The sequence below is a fragment of the Choloepus didactylus genome, chromosome 7, assembly GCF_015220235.1.
Source record: "Choloepus didactylus isolate mChoDid1 chromosome 7, mChoDid1.pri, whole genome shotgun sequence".
NCBI lineage: Eukaryota > Metazoa > Chordata > Mammalia > Pilosa > Megalonychidae > Choloepus > Choloepus didactylus.
In genome coordinates, this window is record NC_051313.1 from 146,666,612 (window position 1) to 146,683,134 (window position 16,523).

The following is a 16,523-nucleotide window of genomic DNA, read 5'->3' on the forward strand; positions in this document are numbered from 1 at the left end:
TATGTTGACCTTTTATATACTGCAACTGGTTGATGTTCAGGAGAAACTGATACCTCTGAGTTTCAGGGCTTATCTGGCATAGGAACAATCTCAAGGTTCTAAGTTTCTGGAAAGTAAACTTAAGTTAAACTTTTGTAGAGTCTTAAGTAGAGCCCTGGGTTTTCTTTAGGGTTTTCAGGAATACTGTTGGTTGGGGATTGACATACAGTGACAATTTGTAATATCCAGCTGAAGCTTGCATGAGAATAACCTCCAGAATGACCTCTTGACCCTATTTGAAATCTCTTAGCCACTGAAACCTCATTTTGTTACATTAGAAATGTAAAATAATTTTATCATCAGCCTTAACAATATATAACTAGGAAGGTAAATCTCCCTCCAGCATATGGATCATTTTGAAATTCAAATTCATATGGCTTATCCATGACGTGATTCAGTGCCAGCAGGAAATAAGATTAAAGGGGCAAAAGGAAAACCCTTTGCTGGGGGCCGGGAACTGAGTTCTAGTCCTGCCGCTGACAAGTCCCTTAATGCATGTAGGTTCTTCCTTCTCTTTTTAGTGAAATGGAAAAACTGAGCTAGATGATTTCTAAGGTTTCTTCATGATCTAGCATTCTGCAATTCTAAAGTGGCTCAAAAATAATTATATTCAATTACCACCTATACATGGCACAATACCAGAAGTAGCTCAAAAATAATTATATTGAATTCCCACCTGCATATGGCACAATACCAGACATTGAACATCCTTTTGTGAAAATTAAGGGACCCAGTTAGGGTGCAGAAGGCACCTCCCACCCTTGCACAGTAGTCAGCAAAGAAGTACAAAGAAAGGGCAAAGCTGCTTTCTTCTTTCGGAAAACAGTTCTGGGCCTCCTCCAGTCCCCACCCAGCTGTCAGCCTTTTAGAGGCCATGAACCTGGCCATGATAATATTAGCTCTGATGGAGTCTAAGGCTAAGTGAGGGACACAGGGTCAGGGGACAAATGGCAAGACCAAGTCAATGATGACTGATTTTATAAACCATTGAAAAGTTCTCTAAACACCAGTGTGATAAAGGCTGGGCCATGAGGGTCACTATCAGACGGATATCACTTCTCTTCTAGAAACAACAAATCCTATTTGATCCTACAGTCAAAGGCAGAGTGCACAGTGAATTAAACCTCAGGTTCTGGAGAGACATAGGTGTTATCTTAACATCACGGCAGAGATGCTGGATGTCTGTGGGCACATTTCTTTACTAAGTCTTAGTTTCCTCTTCAATGGATTTTTTAAAAGAAATTTTGTTGTGGTAACACAGATGCAACATAACATTTCCCATTTTTATTGTTTTTTAGTATCAGATCAGTGGTGTTAGTTACATTCGTAATGTTGTGCTTCCATCACCACCACTCATTACCAAAACTTCCCCATCGCCCCATCAATGGATTATTAACAGAACTTAAAGAAGAGGGTTCTTGTGAAGAATAAATGAGGTAATATATTGAAAACCCTTAGCACAGAGCCTGGTACAAAGTAATAGCTCAATGGACGGTAGTTTCGCCACCCCACCCAAATGTGCACAAGCATCTATGCACAAGCACACACTAAGAAGTTTCTGGTTTGCCTGATGCACCATAATTTCCTACATGGTGGAGACCATGCACCTCCTTTTTGTGGAATCCTTACCCCCAACCTGTCCGGACGTCACATGCTCAGTAAGGATTTGCTAAAGGAATGAATCATTTATAAAGCACTTTATACAACATCAAGGCATGATTATGACCCACGTAGACCTTTTGGGCCCATTTCTGCTGCACGCCAGTTCATTTTGCAATAAAGAAAAAAAGGTTGGGTAAGTTTTGGGCAGATTTTGCTTGGAAGATCCTCAAAGAAAATATGAATTCTGTATTAAGCTGTGTGACTCTGGGCAAGTTGCCTAACCTCTCTGTGCTTCTCTTTCATCTCCTGCATACTGGGACTAATAATAGTAGCCTGCTTATAGGCATAAACATGAAACGCTTCTAACACGGCCTGACACGTGGCACGTTAGCCTTCACGAGACTATTTAAACCTCTTGGGAAATTTTCCACTCAGTGACATGTCATGATGAATGAAAAACCGAGCCTGCACCACCTTCAGCGTTTTGACCAAATCCTGTCTGTCAGTGTCACTAGGGGAACATTTAAAATATTCAAATCCCTCTTCCCCTCCCCCCCAAGCTGTATACCCTTGGTCTACACCAGGCCCAGGAACCTGCCTTTCCAATGAACTCCCCCAAGTGAGGCCGTTGCAAGTTATCCTTGAGCTGGACTGAGAAATGCTGCTGTGGAACGTGCTGAAGAAACCGGGCCAAATTTTGGGTGATTCCCCTCTGTCTCCAAGAGAGGGATTTATGGTTTGGGTAAAAACCATTAAGAATGCATTGGTTTTTTTCACTGGTTTCACTTTGAGTTTCTGCCTCCTGCAATACAGAGAAAAAAAATCACAAAGCACCTCGCAGCTTCTTTTGTCGCCGCTGCCCACGGCAGGAGGAGCCCCGCCACGTTCGAAAGCCAAAGAACAGAAACCAGGGGAAGATGCAAGTCAAGGGGGGGATCCCGTAGATCTATTTTTTCTTTTCTTTCTTTTTTAATAACTGTAACTCCACAGAGACATCCGTGACACATTTGTCACATGGAAAAGGAACCGCGTGAGTTCTCATCAGAGAAAGCTTACTCATGCTGGAGGCAAGTAAAAATGTGCAGTTGCAGTGGTAATCCCCAAGGGCCTGGCATCTGCAGTACAGAATTTAGGAAAAAATAAGAGCGTCGGAAATAAAACCTAAAAGGATCTCAAGCACCTGGTGGGAGATTGAGAAAGAAATACCAAAGTATAATGATCTCATAAATTAAAAGGACAGAGTCAACTAAAAGCATCCTGATACATGGAATAAAATGAAACACGCTACCAACATTCTTATAGGTTGCAATGACAGAAGGCAAAGGGATGCAAATATTAATCTGTGGGATGGGTTTCAAACCATGCAAAGGGATGAAGTCTTTGACTCCATGGGTGCAGAGCAGTAATGACGATGCAAAATCACCGAGAGGAAAGTGTCCATACTTCTTGCCTGTTCCAGAAAGTATCTTATGGCAACACAAGCACTTAATCATTATTAATCTAAGACTGTCATAACCAGCACTCAAAACATACTAAATAAAACATGATGATATGGTGCACCCTCAAAAATGTTTTTAAAATATCATTTACAGTAGAAGTAAAAAGTTTCAGGTTCCTAGGAGTAATGAGGATGAAAAGTATGCAAGCCTTTTATTAAAAAAAAATTATAAAACTTTACTAAGGCAATGAAGAAGATATAAACAGAACGAGTGTCTCTACACTTATGTAATCTTCCTATGTGTCAGTTACTGTTCTAATTCCAAGCATTTTATACATAGATGTAATACACTTAATCACTGAATCCTCTCAATTACCCTATTGGTAGGTACTATTATGATCCCTGTTTTATGAATAAGGAAATGAAGGCACAGGAAGGTTAAGTAAATTCTCTAGGATCACACAGCTAAAGAGGAGTGGGGCCAGAATTTGAAGCCAGGGAGTTGGGCACCATGCTTTTAACAAGTATATACATTGCCTTTCCAAGAGGTAGACTTTATACTGTAAATAAATATACTAGTTCTCCCCAAATTGACCAGCAGATTCAATGCCAACTGTGCCAGTTTGGATGTATTATGTCCCCCAAAATGCCATTATTTTTTACGCAATCTTGTGGGGGCAGACATATTAGTGTTGATTAGGTTGGAACCTATTGATTGAGTGTTTCCATGGAGATGTGACTCAATCATCTGTGGGCAAGACCTCAGACTGGATAATTTCCATGGAGGTGTTACCCCACCCATTCAGGGTGGGTCTGAGTTAAATCACTGGAGCCACATAAATGAGCTGACAGACAGGGGTAATGCAGAGCAGCTAAGAGTGACATTTTGAAGAGGAGCTGCAGCTAAGAGAGGACGAAACTCCCAAAGAGCAACATTTTGGAGAACGTCATTTTGAAACACAACCTGGGAGCAAGCAGATGCCAGTCACATGCCTTCCAAGCTAACAGAGGTTTTCCAGATGCCAAAGGCCATCCTTTAGTGAAGGTACCCTATTGATGCCTTACCTTGGACACTTTATGGCCTTAAGACTGTAACTTTGTAACCAAATAAGCCCCCTTTATAAAAGCCAATCCATTTCTGGTGTTTCGCCACATGGCAGCATTAGCAAACTGGAATACCAACCTGCTAAAAACTCTAATGGGTTTTGTTAGGGAATTTGACAAGCTGTTTCTAAAATTTATACAGAAGGATAAAAAGGCAACAACCCCAAGATATTCTTGAAGCACTAGGCAGAAGAACATGCCCTATCAGATATCATGACTTATTGTAAAGCTGTAATAATTAAGTTAGTGTCGAGTTGAAGCAGGCATTAACAAACAGAGCAATAAAACAGAATAGGGAGCACAGAAACAAGACAGGCACTAAATATATGACACCAGTAGTAGTATGTGGAAAAGATGGATACTTCAATAAATAGTGCCTGGACAATCAAATACCTATGTAGAAAAACAACAACAACAACAAAAAAAAAAAAAAAAAAAAAAAAAGAAAGAAAGAAAGAAATAGGACCCCTACCTCACACCATTCATAAAAGAATTCCAAGTGAATCCACAACTTAAATGGAAAAAAGGCAAAACTATAAAGCATCTATAAAGAATATAGGAGAATATCTTCAGGAACCTAGCATAGGGAAAGATTTTAAAAACAAGATAAAAAAGTATTAACCAAAATGGAAAAGACTGATAAATCCAATAACATTAAAATTAAGAATTTGCGTGCACCCAAGGGCACCAAAAAGTGTAAAAATGTAAGTCACAAAATGGGAGAAGATATTTGCAACATATATAATTGACAAAAGACTTGTACCAGAATATACACACATACATATAAAGAATTCCTACATATCAATAAGAGAAAGACAAACAATCCAATTGAAAAACAGGCAACAAATTTGAATAAATACTTAAGAGAAAGGAATATCCAAATGGCCAACAAACTTTACTAGTAATCAGGGGAAAGCAAGTTGAAACAACAATGAGATACCATTTCGTATTCACCAGATGGGCAAAAATTTAAAAGTCTAACAGGCTTTGGCAAAGAAGTAGAGTAAAAAGAAGTCTCATATAATATGGGAGTTCAAACTGGTACAACCACTTTGGAAAACGGTTTGGAATTATGGCACAAAGTTTAAAACACACATAATGTATGGACCAACAATCCTCCTCGAGAAATGTGCACATATATCCCAAGAGATGTTGATAAGAATATATTCTTGACAGTCTTCTTCACGGTAGCCAAAAGCTGGAAACAATTCAAACATCCTTCAGCAGTAAAACAGATAAATGCATTGTAGTACATTCACACACAGGGACACTAAACGATGAAAGCGAACAAACCACAGCTACAGGTTTTGACATGGCTGAGTCTCACCAACATATTGTTGATAAAAGAAACAAGTAAAAAGTGTTATATACAGTTCTGTTTATATGAAGTGCCAACACTTGCCTAAGGATATATACATAGTTGCAAACTTACTATGGCGAGAAGGACACAGGGGCTTTACACAGGCAGGATCTGGATTGGTTTGAAATCCAGAAGGTTCTAAAACCCTGTTTTATTTCTTAATCTGCATGGGAGCTACATGAATATCCTTTGCTCATTATTCTTTAAACTGTACATACTTACTTTACACATGCTTCTGCACATGTGCTATATTTCATCATTTCTGATTATCCTCTTAAGAAAGTACAATTGCATCTTCCTGAAGCTGGAAAAAAAACATACCACATTTGAACTTTCAAATTAAAAAATTCAAAGATAATATTTCAGAAGATAGCCCATTAAAGACAAAAAGAGTCCATTCAATCAGGCTAGGAAGCCCTCAATAAAAGCCACACTATCAATTCAATTTTACTCAAATGATAATTTGATTTTACTACCTTTATAAAAAGTTAAAAGATGACAACCTATGGTAACTAACTTGGGTGTCGGGTTCATGATACATTGAGGGAATCACCATAAAAATAACTTGAAAATGGGTCAAAAATTCAGAGCAGAACAAATACCTCATGCTGTTTTAGTCACATTTTAAGGGTGGGATATAAAATTTAAATATAGCATGTACAATAATGCTTTTTGTTTAATAATTCTTGTATATCTCAGTCTTCTGCTTTAAAAAATAAAGGTCCTTCCTCAAACCAGAGGCTTTTCATGCAAACTGTAACTAAGGACAGAGCTACACAGAAAGTATGAGTTATTTCCCCAAATGGCTAAACTCATGCTCTCCGACCCCAAATAGATTTCTGCCCTGCCAGAAATTTCTGAAAATGGCTCTGCATTTGTTTTTACTAGGAAACCTCTTAAATCTTACCAGCTTGTTTAGCAGCAAGGATTGAAACAAAATGTTTGCTGGCAAAACAAACACTGGTTTTAAAGCTCTCCACTCTGACTGCTAGATTAAACACTTGTTTACTGAAACAAATGTTTTATTTGGAAAACGCTGGTCAGTGTGGACACTTTCCAAGAAAGGCACCAGGATGTATGAGGCTGGTGATGTCGCACCCTTGATAGAAGCTGGTATTTTAAGGTAACTTCACAAAATTTACTCTCAGAGAATAGAACAGCAGTGGGGAAACCAAGCTGTTAAAAAAATCCACCCCCCACTCCCACCCCCAGGCCTAAAATGCTCTTACTGGGTCATTAAATAGTAATCTACCCTGCTCTCTCAAAGTTAATTTCTTTATATAATCAAATAAATTTTATAAGTCAAATTAATTAATAATAATAACAATTCATTTTAGCTCCAAACCTCTCCCCTCGAATTTATTCTATGCTTTCTGGTTTTCATGTGGGACAAGGCATGGTAAACCATTTCTATCTCTTCATAAAGTCTCTAATTAGGGTATCCAAACTTTTTAAAAGGACACCCCCCATCTTTAAAAAACATTGTGCGTGTCCCCAAGCATCTGCATTTTTTAAATTTATAAATGATACACCACTACTATATATGATGTCTGCAAAATGATAAAAGTCTGCAAAAAACGGACATTGCAAAATGACACGGTAAAGCTACAAACAGAGGCTCTATTATATTCTTTCTCCCAGCCAAATGGATCACCCTGAGTAAGTGGGGTAGGTGCAGGATTTATAGGGTTAAGGCACCACTTCAGCTTTCAAAGCCTCCCGCCTGCAGGAGTCAAACTAGGAAATTGTGAATTGGATGTGGAGGAGAAGGAGTGCCCTGGAGTTAATGGGGTCTGAGTTTGGGAAATGCCTACAACCCCAAAGGCATTTTAGGTTTAATTCCAAAGGCAAGAGGCCCCCTTTCTGTAATCTTTTTGTAGAACTCAGTACTGACCATCTTTGCCCTACCTCACACCATAGACAGACCTCCAGGTAAGAATCACCGGGATCTCTGCAAAAATTGGAGAGGAAAAAAGCGTCTTTGCTTCTACTGCAAAGCGTGCACATTCTAGAATGCTCATTCATTGACAGGGCCTACCTTTGGTTTACCCAAACATGCTGTGTGCTTTTTCATTCCTTCTCTGGTCTCAGGTAGGACTCAAGTCCAACTTAAAATACTCCTTTTCAAAGGTGCTTTCAAAGTCATTTCCATCACTGCCCCCCATCCTCACCCCCAATCAGGCTCAAGAGCATCAGTCATGGGGAGAAGTGAAAGGATATAAAAAGATTAACACGCTCAACATCAAGAAGTACCTGCCTATGTCAAATGGGAGGCTGGCTGAGGACCAAGGTAACCAAACTAAAACATGTGAGTTTGAGGGCCAAGTCGACATTTCAGCAGGCAGAAGGTCCTGTTAAACCCAGGAATGACAAAGCTCAGGGGTCCAGCTACAGAATAATATATTTCTGTCCTAATGTGCAGGACAGAGATTTGCTAAGTGTATCATTGCAGAGTTTCACTGGAAAAATGGGCTCACGTGGATCGCTGGATTTTAAAAGCTGGAGTATTTTGCTGGCAAAATGTCAGAAGTTAGCTTTAAAATAAAAGTTCAAATGACAATATGCTAGACTCCCAGGAAATCTCAACTTGCATTTCTTTTTTTATAGGTTTGTGATGCAGCAATATGAATTTACTGTCCCTTTCCCTTAGGCAATCCAGTTGAAGTTCATGACTATTGACATGAGTATTGGGAAGGACTTCCATATTTTAGAACTGTGATGTAAAATAGTAGCATCATATATACCCTTACCCTTCAAATCACTACAGTGATTGTATCTTACTAAAGATAACTCCAGGAATCTCAAATTAATCCTTTAGAGAGTACTCTCCTTGGAAATACTGTACTTCAATACCATTACAATACAAAGTATTAAAAATCTATTTAAGGGGTGCTTCCAAACTGTAAATTGGAGGGAGGGGAGGGGGGGCATGGGGCAGGATTGTGAATACGTTGGTATTTCATACAGAATAAACAGTCCCTTCATTTCTTTGGGAAATTCCAAACCGCCTGTACCTGGTGGGGATCTACCACTAGAAAATCTTCCATTGGTAATTAACTCCTATTATGAAATCTTGGGTTTTAAAAAGATGAATCCAAACAGAGAAACGAATATCATGAATATTCTTGTTTAAAAGCGTTCAGTTTTAGTTCTAACACTGATACGGTTTCAAAACTCTTTCCTCGGGGCCCTCTAAGCATGCTATATAAAAAGAAGTTGCCAAACTGGTTTTAACACATCTTTTCAACACTGATAAGCAAAAGTTTACTAAAGCAGTTTTGAATAAGATAAACTCAAAATGATGCTATACATTTTCTCAAATTCAGGAGTACTGTTTCAATGGAGATTTGTTCAATAAGCTATAAAATTCCAAAGCCAGGAGAGATGAGTGAAGGTTTTTCTTCTTTGGTAAAACAGGAACCCACACTTCTTTGGACCTGTAGTTGACATCCTGTTGGACTGACTACCTTCAAATCTGTTCTGTGGGAATTATGAATGACAGTGCAAACAGCAGGTGGCTGTGAAAATAAATTTTCTAATGTTAAAAAAAGAGAGAGAATTGTTACTAGATTTGGGTTGACTGAGTAAGAATTTCAGTGAATAGAATAATGTTTCTAAAGCTTTCTTCTGAGTCTTACTTAATGATTCAACGTTTAAAATGGTCCCATTAAGCAATGAGATCATTTACAAGATAATAAATTTAGAGGTCCCCACTCATTTAGAACTTTTTGGCTTGATCCCCATATTTTCATAAATAATAGTAATATGTATTTCACTGACAAAACTAGGATAACGGTGGTGAATACGGTTTACCCCCTTCAGTGTGCTTCAAGAGAATTTTTCCACCTGTATAGAAAACCAAACTCTAGGAAATTGTGTAAATTAAATTCTATAAATTCATGTTTGATTGATGCCTTCTTTCATTCTATGCTCACAGCTCCATGGAAACTTTAAAATCTGGGTCAAGATGCTGGTTCTATTTCTGGCTCCTTAGAAATCTCAAGCACCAGCTTGCCATTTTCCTCTGTACTGATTAACTTTGCAATTAACTACCATGAAAGCTTATATGGGGGCAAGTCCATCCTATAAGAGAAGCCCTTCCCTTCTCTTAGGAGAAAATATAAGTGCTGTAGGTGTTGGCACTTCATACCACTCTCTTTCATTTATAATTTTTTGTATAGCCTAAGTTTCATTTTCTGACATTTTTAGAAAACTCCTTTATATTCTAAATGAATTAAAAACCCTAGGTTTTATCCTCTTCCACTGTTCTTCAGTGGGAGGGTGGGATGGGGACAGACTAGGGGAGGTTCAGTGAAAAAAAAATTTATCCTTGGCTTCCAGAGTTATTAGACATTTAGAAAAATGGATAGTTTAAAATCATTGTGTGTGTGTATTGTGGAGAATGAGGATGTTGCCCCACAACTTCTATTGCCAATTTGAAACATTAGTTTCTGCCTCTCAGTCCACCGGACCTGTGAATTCACCTCTTGATAGCTTCCAAGCAAGAAGAGAAGAGCACATGGTCTAGATGTTCATTTGTGGCGAGATAATCAGCATCAGGCAAACTGAAAGTTGGCTGTGACAAGAAGTATAGCTGCTGTTCCAAAGGACAGACGTTTATTTTTCTGACAATAAAGAAATAAATAGACACAAAGATAGGTCTTCCTTGCAAAAGTTGTGAAGAGTCATCATCTTTGAGAGATCCAACCCAACTTTCTGACTCTCCACTTATCTCTCAATGACCTTATGATTCTACAGCTTTCTTCCACTGTGCTCAAAAAAAAAAAAAAAAAAAAAAATTCCTTGCCTCTCACTTCTCAGTTCCCTTGAAAAGGATCAGCCAAATAGTCTGCTCCCAAGGACACTGCCAAATGCCACACCCTAGGTCTGAGTATCCAAAGGTACAGGAAGTGGTCTGCCCAGAGCCAGGGCCATTGCATCACCCTCAACCCGTATTCAGTGTACAGAGCTTGAGTCACCCAGCACCACATATAGCTCTTAAACCCAAATCTCCTTCCTACCTGGCAGAGCAGAGGCCTTCTGACACTTCCATCCACTCTTCCTCACCAGGCCTAAATTTGGAAAGCAGCGGGTCATCACACACACGCCTTTCAGCCCTGCCTATCCCTGACAGTCCATCGGACACAAAGGCAGAACAAAACACAGACACAAAAAATGGGTTGAAACTCACAAGTGAAAAGTCAAGAACTCTCTCTCTCTCTCTCCCTGGGGTGAGGGGGGCAGGGGACCTCAGAGAGAGGTCTCGGTGTGTACCCCAAACTGGGTCCTCAAATTGGATCCCTATCAGAGTGGCCTGTAGAGCTTATTAAACATATGGACTTCCAGCCCAGGAGATTCTGATTCAGTGCCCCTGGGGTGAGGCTTCTAATCTGATGACGCAGGTTAGGGAGCCACTGGGTTAAGGCACCCCTGGTACAGCTGTGCTGACTCGGCCGACCTGTTCAAACTCCGGCACCAGGAAGGACCAGCTCGGGTTCTTTGAGGAAGGAGGAGGATTTTGAAAACTATGCTTTGAGACACATTCTAATTGTGATTGCTCCCTAAAACTGGTTCTTTGCCATCAAGTTCAAAATGAGGAGCTCCTACCTACCTGTCCCAGCATGGACTTCTAGGTAGAGAATCCCAACCTCCAGCCGTCACCCACCCATCTCCCCTAAGTCACCGAGACCCAGCTGCCTGTCACCACTTCAAATTCCCCTTTTCAAATCAATCCTTCCAGGCTGGATTCCTGTTCTGATTTCTGGGGATGGTCTCACCTCTCAAATCATCTAGGCTTATAACCGGAGTCAACTTGGACTCTTCCGGTCCACCGTCATCCACATCCAAACATTATATCATCAAATTTTCTTTTATAGTGATGATTGCCTTCTGTTGACACTACCTCTGATCCCCCTTGAGCTCCTGAGTAGCCCTAAATTCCCTACCCACTTCAAATCTAACCTTAGATTAATATTCCCAAATCCAACTTTGATTGTGTATTTGCCCTGCTCAAAACCCTTTCACAGTTTCCCATGACCTGCACATAAAGTCCCATCACCTTGGCCAGGCATTCCTGATTTCTGAGGGGTCTGGCCCTAACCTATCTTCTGAATGACAATTTTAATATTTGAGTCACCTCCTCTAGTACAGCTCTCCTACCCTAAATCCCCAAACGTGCCCTGCGATTTCCTGCCTCTTGGCTTGTATCACTTCTACCACTAGGAATGGCTTTCCCTCTGAAGCTGTAACAATCCTGTGCATCCTTAAGGTCTAAGTTCAAGTCCTACCACCTCCCTGTGAAGCACTTCCTGCTGGCTCCACCCGACAGCTCCTCCCGCCCTAGAACACACCCAGGGACCCGCAACATACAAGCCTTTGCTAAGTAAGGGTGTGCCTTTCCCCTTTTCCCTTGCAATCTACCTCTTGCCCAGCTGAACTTGGTCCCTAGCATTCTGGGACCCTTGTGGTCCAGCCCACTGTCCTTATCCTTCCTGTAAGCTTCTGTGGCACCTTATGTCTGACTTCTTGCTGAATGATAGTCATACATTGCCTGCCTGGCAACACCTACCTAAAAAGGAGCAAACCTTTTACTCCTATGCAGAAGCAATACAGGCTCATTGCTACAATTTTGAGAACAAATAGAATTAAAAAAAAAAAATTTTTTTAAACCTCTCCATATTCCACTTCTCAACTCATTGTCACCTTTGTATATGAATTTATCATCTCTTCTAACACATATAGGCACATATTTTTTTTTACTTGTGTTTTTATTTAACTCCTGAACAGTTAAACTTCCTTATATTTGTCATCTGGTTGTCCCACCCAAGCAGCCCATATTAGACTTGACTCTTTTATGAATGTGTATTTACTTAACACGGTTCTGTATACAGAGTAGGTGGCTAAGATGATTAAAATATATGTTCATTTAAATGGATTGTCTAAAATAATCTATGTGAAAGCTTGCTCTATATAGACAATTTCTTGAAAACTGCCAAAAATTTACTTATCAAATGTTTTAAAGGTACAGGTACACTTCACAAGGTTAAGAACCCTAATGCTAACCCTTTCTTGATATTCATTCCTTTATTTAATGAATTCAGAGACGAAATTTGGGGATGGAGAGAAGAGATGGGAGGTAAATGAAAGTTAACCACTTCATTTTACTTAAGTTTTCAACTCATTTCCATAGCAACAGTGCTGGTTTGAACCAAAATAGAAGGAAATCATGCTCCTTAACAGTGGGACAAAATCTAAGATCATGAATGTGCTAATTTTCTTCAAGTTTCCAGAAAACATTTGTGTAATTCTGTCATTTTCATCCAGTACTCAAGACTATACAATTTATGGAATTTGTCAACTTCCAACGATAGCTGTACTTACAGTTAAAGCAAACACAAACTGAAGATCCTATCTCCAGAAGGTAATATAAAAACATGCTGTCTACTATCCCAAAGAAAACCAGGTATTATTATTGTATTATTATTATTCCCATTTTACTATAGAGACAACTCAGGGAGGTCACCTAGTTACAAAAAAAAAAAAAAAAAGAAATGGGGAGGATTAAATCACCACAAACGTTTTCACAACAAATAACCTCTTTTTAGATATTTAGAATGTGGCTCAATTAACAAAGATTCAATTTACCAGTTTTTGCCTCCTACAGGTATATGCCATTTAAAGCAAAACACATCTCAATTTAGGTTTCGTTATCTAGGGTGCCTTGGAAACAGAAATTTACATTAATTCCTAAGGTAGCTTTTGAGGTAACTCTTAGGATCTCTTTAAAGATTAACACATCTCTTTTTGCTTCTGAATAAAACTATAGCAGCTGCCCATTTCTTCTGAGTTTGCAACTTCACTGCTTTTTGGAAGCCCTTTGACTAACTAACATTCACTGCACCAAACACAGAAAAAAAAACAAAACAAAACAAAAAAAACCAACCAAACAAACAAAAAAAACGGGACAAATCCCAGGAAGGGTGTTCAGGAAAATTTGGGCTGCAAACAGTTCTAAGTTTCCCTTTGCACTCTCATCTTTTTGTTGCTGTTGTTGTTTTGTTTTGTTTTTTTTTTTTTTTTTTTTTGACTCTGCTTGTCTCACTAACATTTAAACCCCAAACCCATCACTTTTAAATCTCGATTCCTCCCTTTCCCAGTCACGTGCTTGGGGTATGAGATATCATGGGCTCGAGAGGAAACTGGCCTCTGTCACTTCTTCTGCTTTGAGGAGTGCAGCCTTTTTTTTTTTTTTAAATAAAGACCTTTCCAAGTACGTTTCTCAGGCCTTCTGCAAAATACAAAATTGTCACTGTCCCCTGCTCTTTCCAACTCTAGGATATCAACTTCAAACCTCTGTATCAACTAAATCAACGTGTGCTAGGAACTTGGATGAAAACTGACGGCTGGAAGATTCAAACCCTAACGCAAAACGTTTCACTTAACGTTCTCCGAAACGGTAAAAAGCAAAAGCAAAACTGAGCAAAAAGCCACCTCCCCATCTTTCACGTGTCGACTCAGTAATAAGAAAAGCCAATCCATCCCCCACTGCCCTGCGGCCTTCTCCACCACCAGGCTCCCCAGAATCTCCACTGCACCATCGCATCGAAGCCAAACTCGGTTACTCAGGCAACTAAGTTTTTCTTCCCAATGAGACACAGGGAAACACATCCCTCGGGGTCCCCTGGTAACCGTTCACCGACATTGCCGGGGAACGACAGTAGATGACTCGCTTTTCAAGGCTGGCGCTGGCCACCACGGACGGCCACGGGGGGCGGTCTGCGTGGGGGGTGCGCAGCGTCCAGTTACATTCCTGACCCACTTTCGCATCCCTCTCTCCGCCTCCTCTTCCTCCTCCTCCGGTGCAGGCAGTGAGGGCCCGGCGGCTCTGCCTCCGCCGCGGCGGGCGGGGTGCACCCGGCGTCGGGCTCTGCGGGGAACCCTGCGGGGAGCTGCTCTCTTCCCGGCTCCCTGGCGCGGCCCTGCGCGGCCCTCTCCCCAGGCACCCGGGCGCGCGAGCACCTGCCGGCGACCTCGACCCGCAGCCAAGCTTTCTAGCCTCCCCTCCCTTCCTCAGGCGCAGCCCCTTCTCGGGCGATGTTGGAAAACCCTAGCACGATCCACAAACTCGCTTGCCCGGGCGGTGGGGCCGGCGGGCGCAGTCGGCCCCTGCTGCTCGGCTTTGCAAAGTTGGAAAGCGCCGAGTCGAGCCGAAAGCTGGTGGTGGCGATGGTGGAGGGGAATCCTGATTCTCACCCCCTTCCCCACCTTGGAAACTCTGGCTCTTCCGGACCCGCCAGCGGCGCGGTCTGCCTGGGGCGGGGGCTGCGGGGGCCGCCCAGAGAGGGCAGGTAGTGGGTGGCGGCGGGGTGACGGCCGTAGTCTCAGAGTCGGGAAGGGGGAGGGAAGTTGCCGGTGCAGCTGCAACTTCGAAGCGTGCGGTGCAACTCAGCAACTTTTCATGCGCCGCCGCGCCCCTCCCCCGCGCCATCCCCAGGCCCTGGGACTGCGGGGGCCGGGGGGTGGTGGAGGTGGTGGTGGTGGTGGACCGATCAGGGGTGCGGGCGGGTAGGTAGGGGGGGGTGAGGCTTGGCTGCAGAAGTGGCCGCAGCTGCGACGAGGCGGGGAACCGGGGGTGCGCGTCCACGCGCTCCGAGGTTTGGAGACAACGCGGGTGCCCCCGCAGCCCCCGCCCCCAGTCTGGCGGGACCACGACTGCAGCTGGGGCTAAACGCCGGGAGGGGGCGGGAAGCACGGCGCTGACGCCCTGTGGATAAATACGGTGGGGTCCGCGCGCTAGGCACTGTCCCGGCTGCCTGCATGTCCTGGGCGGATGCAGCGCCCTCGAGAAGCGCGGCTGAGCTCGCCCAAGTTTTTCTTCCCTAGCCTTTAGAGGCTGCGCCCTCCCATCCTGCAACTCCGGTGCCGGGGGAGAGCGCTGCCAGGCCTCCCCACGCGCCCCCACGCCGCCGCAGTCCCGGGTGGGCGCCTCCGCCCGCTGCGCTTTCTTCCGGGCTCCGAAGGGGGCAGGTTGTGTAAGACCTACCCCGGCTGTGGGCGGCGACGGCTACGAAGTGTGGGGCAAAAGCGAGTGTAAAGGTGACCCCGGACCTCACAGGGTCATCGGGCTGTTTGTTCCGGGCCCGACGGACGTCGCGAGACCCTGGGCGGCTCCCGCCAGCCCGGAGAGCCTGGAAAACCCCCCGAGATGCGCGTCCAGGAAGACGTATTCGTCCAATTCAGAAGCGCCAGAGGTGCTAAAACCCGGGCTGTGCGGATGGCCCGCGTGGGAGGCCGGGAACCAGGTCCTGTGCGCAGTCCGGGACGGGACCCGATGTCCCCAAAGTCATCGTCCCCACACCCCTCCGGGGCGGCTGCTCGGGGAGTCGCGGGACAAGGTGGGGGAAGGATGTAAACTGGTAGACTTGTGCCAGGCCCCTGGAGATCTCGCTATTAACCTTGCTCAGTCCTCCAACCTTTCCCCCGCCAACCCTTAACATACTTTATCTGATGCACTGTGAAGTTACTGATGCTTTACATCCAGGTCTATTGCTTGTAAAATGCTGGAGATTGAAATGGGGTGTTTTGAAGTTGAGTCACCTCAGGGTGTGGGGATCTTCAGAAGCAAAGAGGTTGTTTCAAGTGAAAGTAAACTACCTGCGTGGAGAAGCCTATCAATCGTCTTGATTTAATTACATGCCGTAATCATTAAATGAAATTTACATGCTCGTTGAGGACAGCTGGACAGTTACATCCTAATGTATACCTGGAAATTACTCTTTACCCGGACGAGGCTAATTTATTTCATGCCAAAAAATGGATGATTAATACTTCTTTTATTTTGTAATAGGAAAAAGTAATTCTCTACCCTCTTCTGAAATAATTGTGAAGGCTCTAGGCTAGACCATAGTTTTCTAAAGAACACTTCATCGTCCTTATGTGGATAGGCGTTATTTGAGAAAAAGATTCTCTGTTTATATACCA

The 16,523-nt window shown here is 42.7% G+C and overlaps 1 long non-coding RNA gene across 2 annotated transcripts; it reads right to left on the reverse strand.

Annotated features, from left to right (window-relative positions):
- Positions 1-5,765: 5,765 nt before the first annotated feature.
- On the reverse strand, positions 5,766-14,829 carry LOC119540077. 2 transcript variants are annotated; one of them, XR_005218031.1, is made up of 4 exons: positions 14,808-14,829; positions 10,028-10,168; positions 8,854-9,061; positions 5,766-5,847 (listed from the first exon to the last, which is right to left on the reverse strand). It is a non-coding gene; the product is annotated as an uncharacterized LOC119540077 (long non-coding RNA). The 2 variants fall into 2 exon arrangements; XR_005218030.1 differs by lacking the exon at positions 5,766-5,847 and having other exon boundaries at positions 8,555-9,061.
- Positions 14,830-16,523: the final 1,694 nt, after the last annotated feature.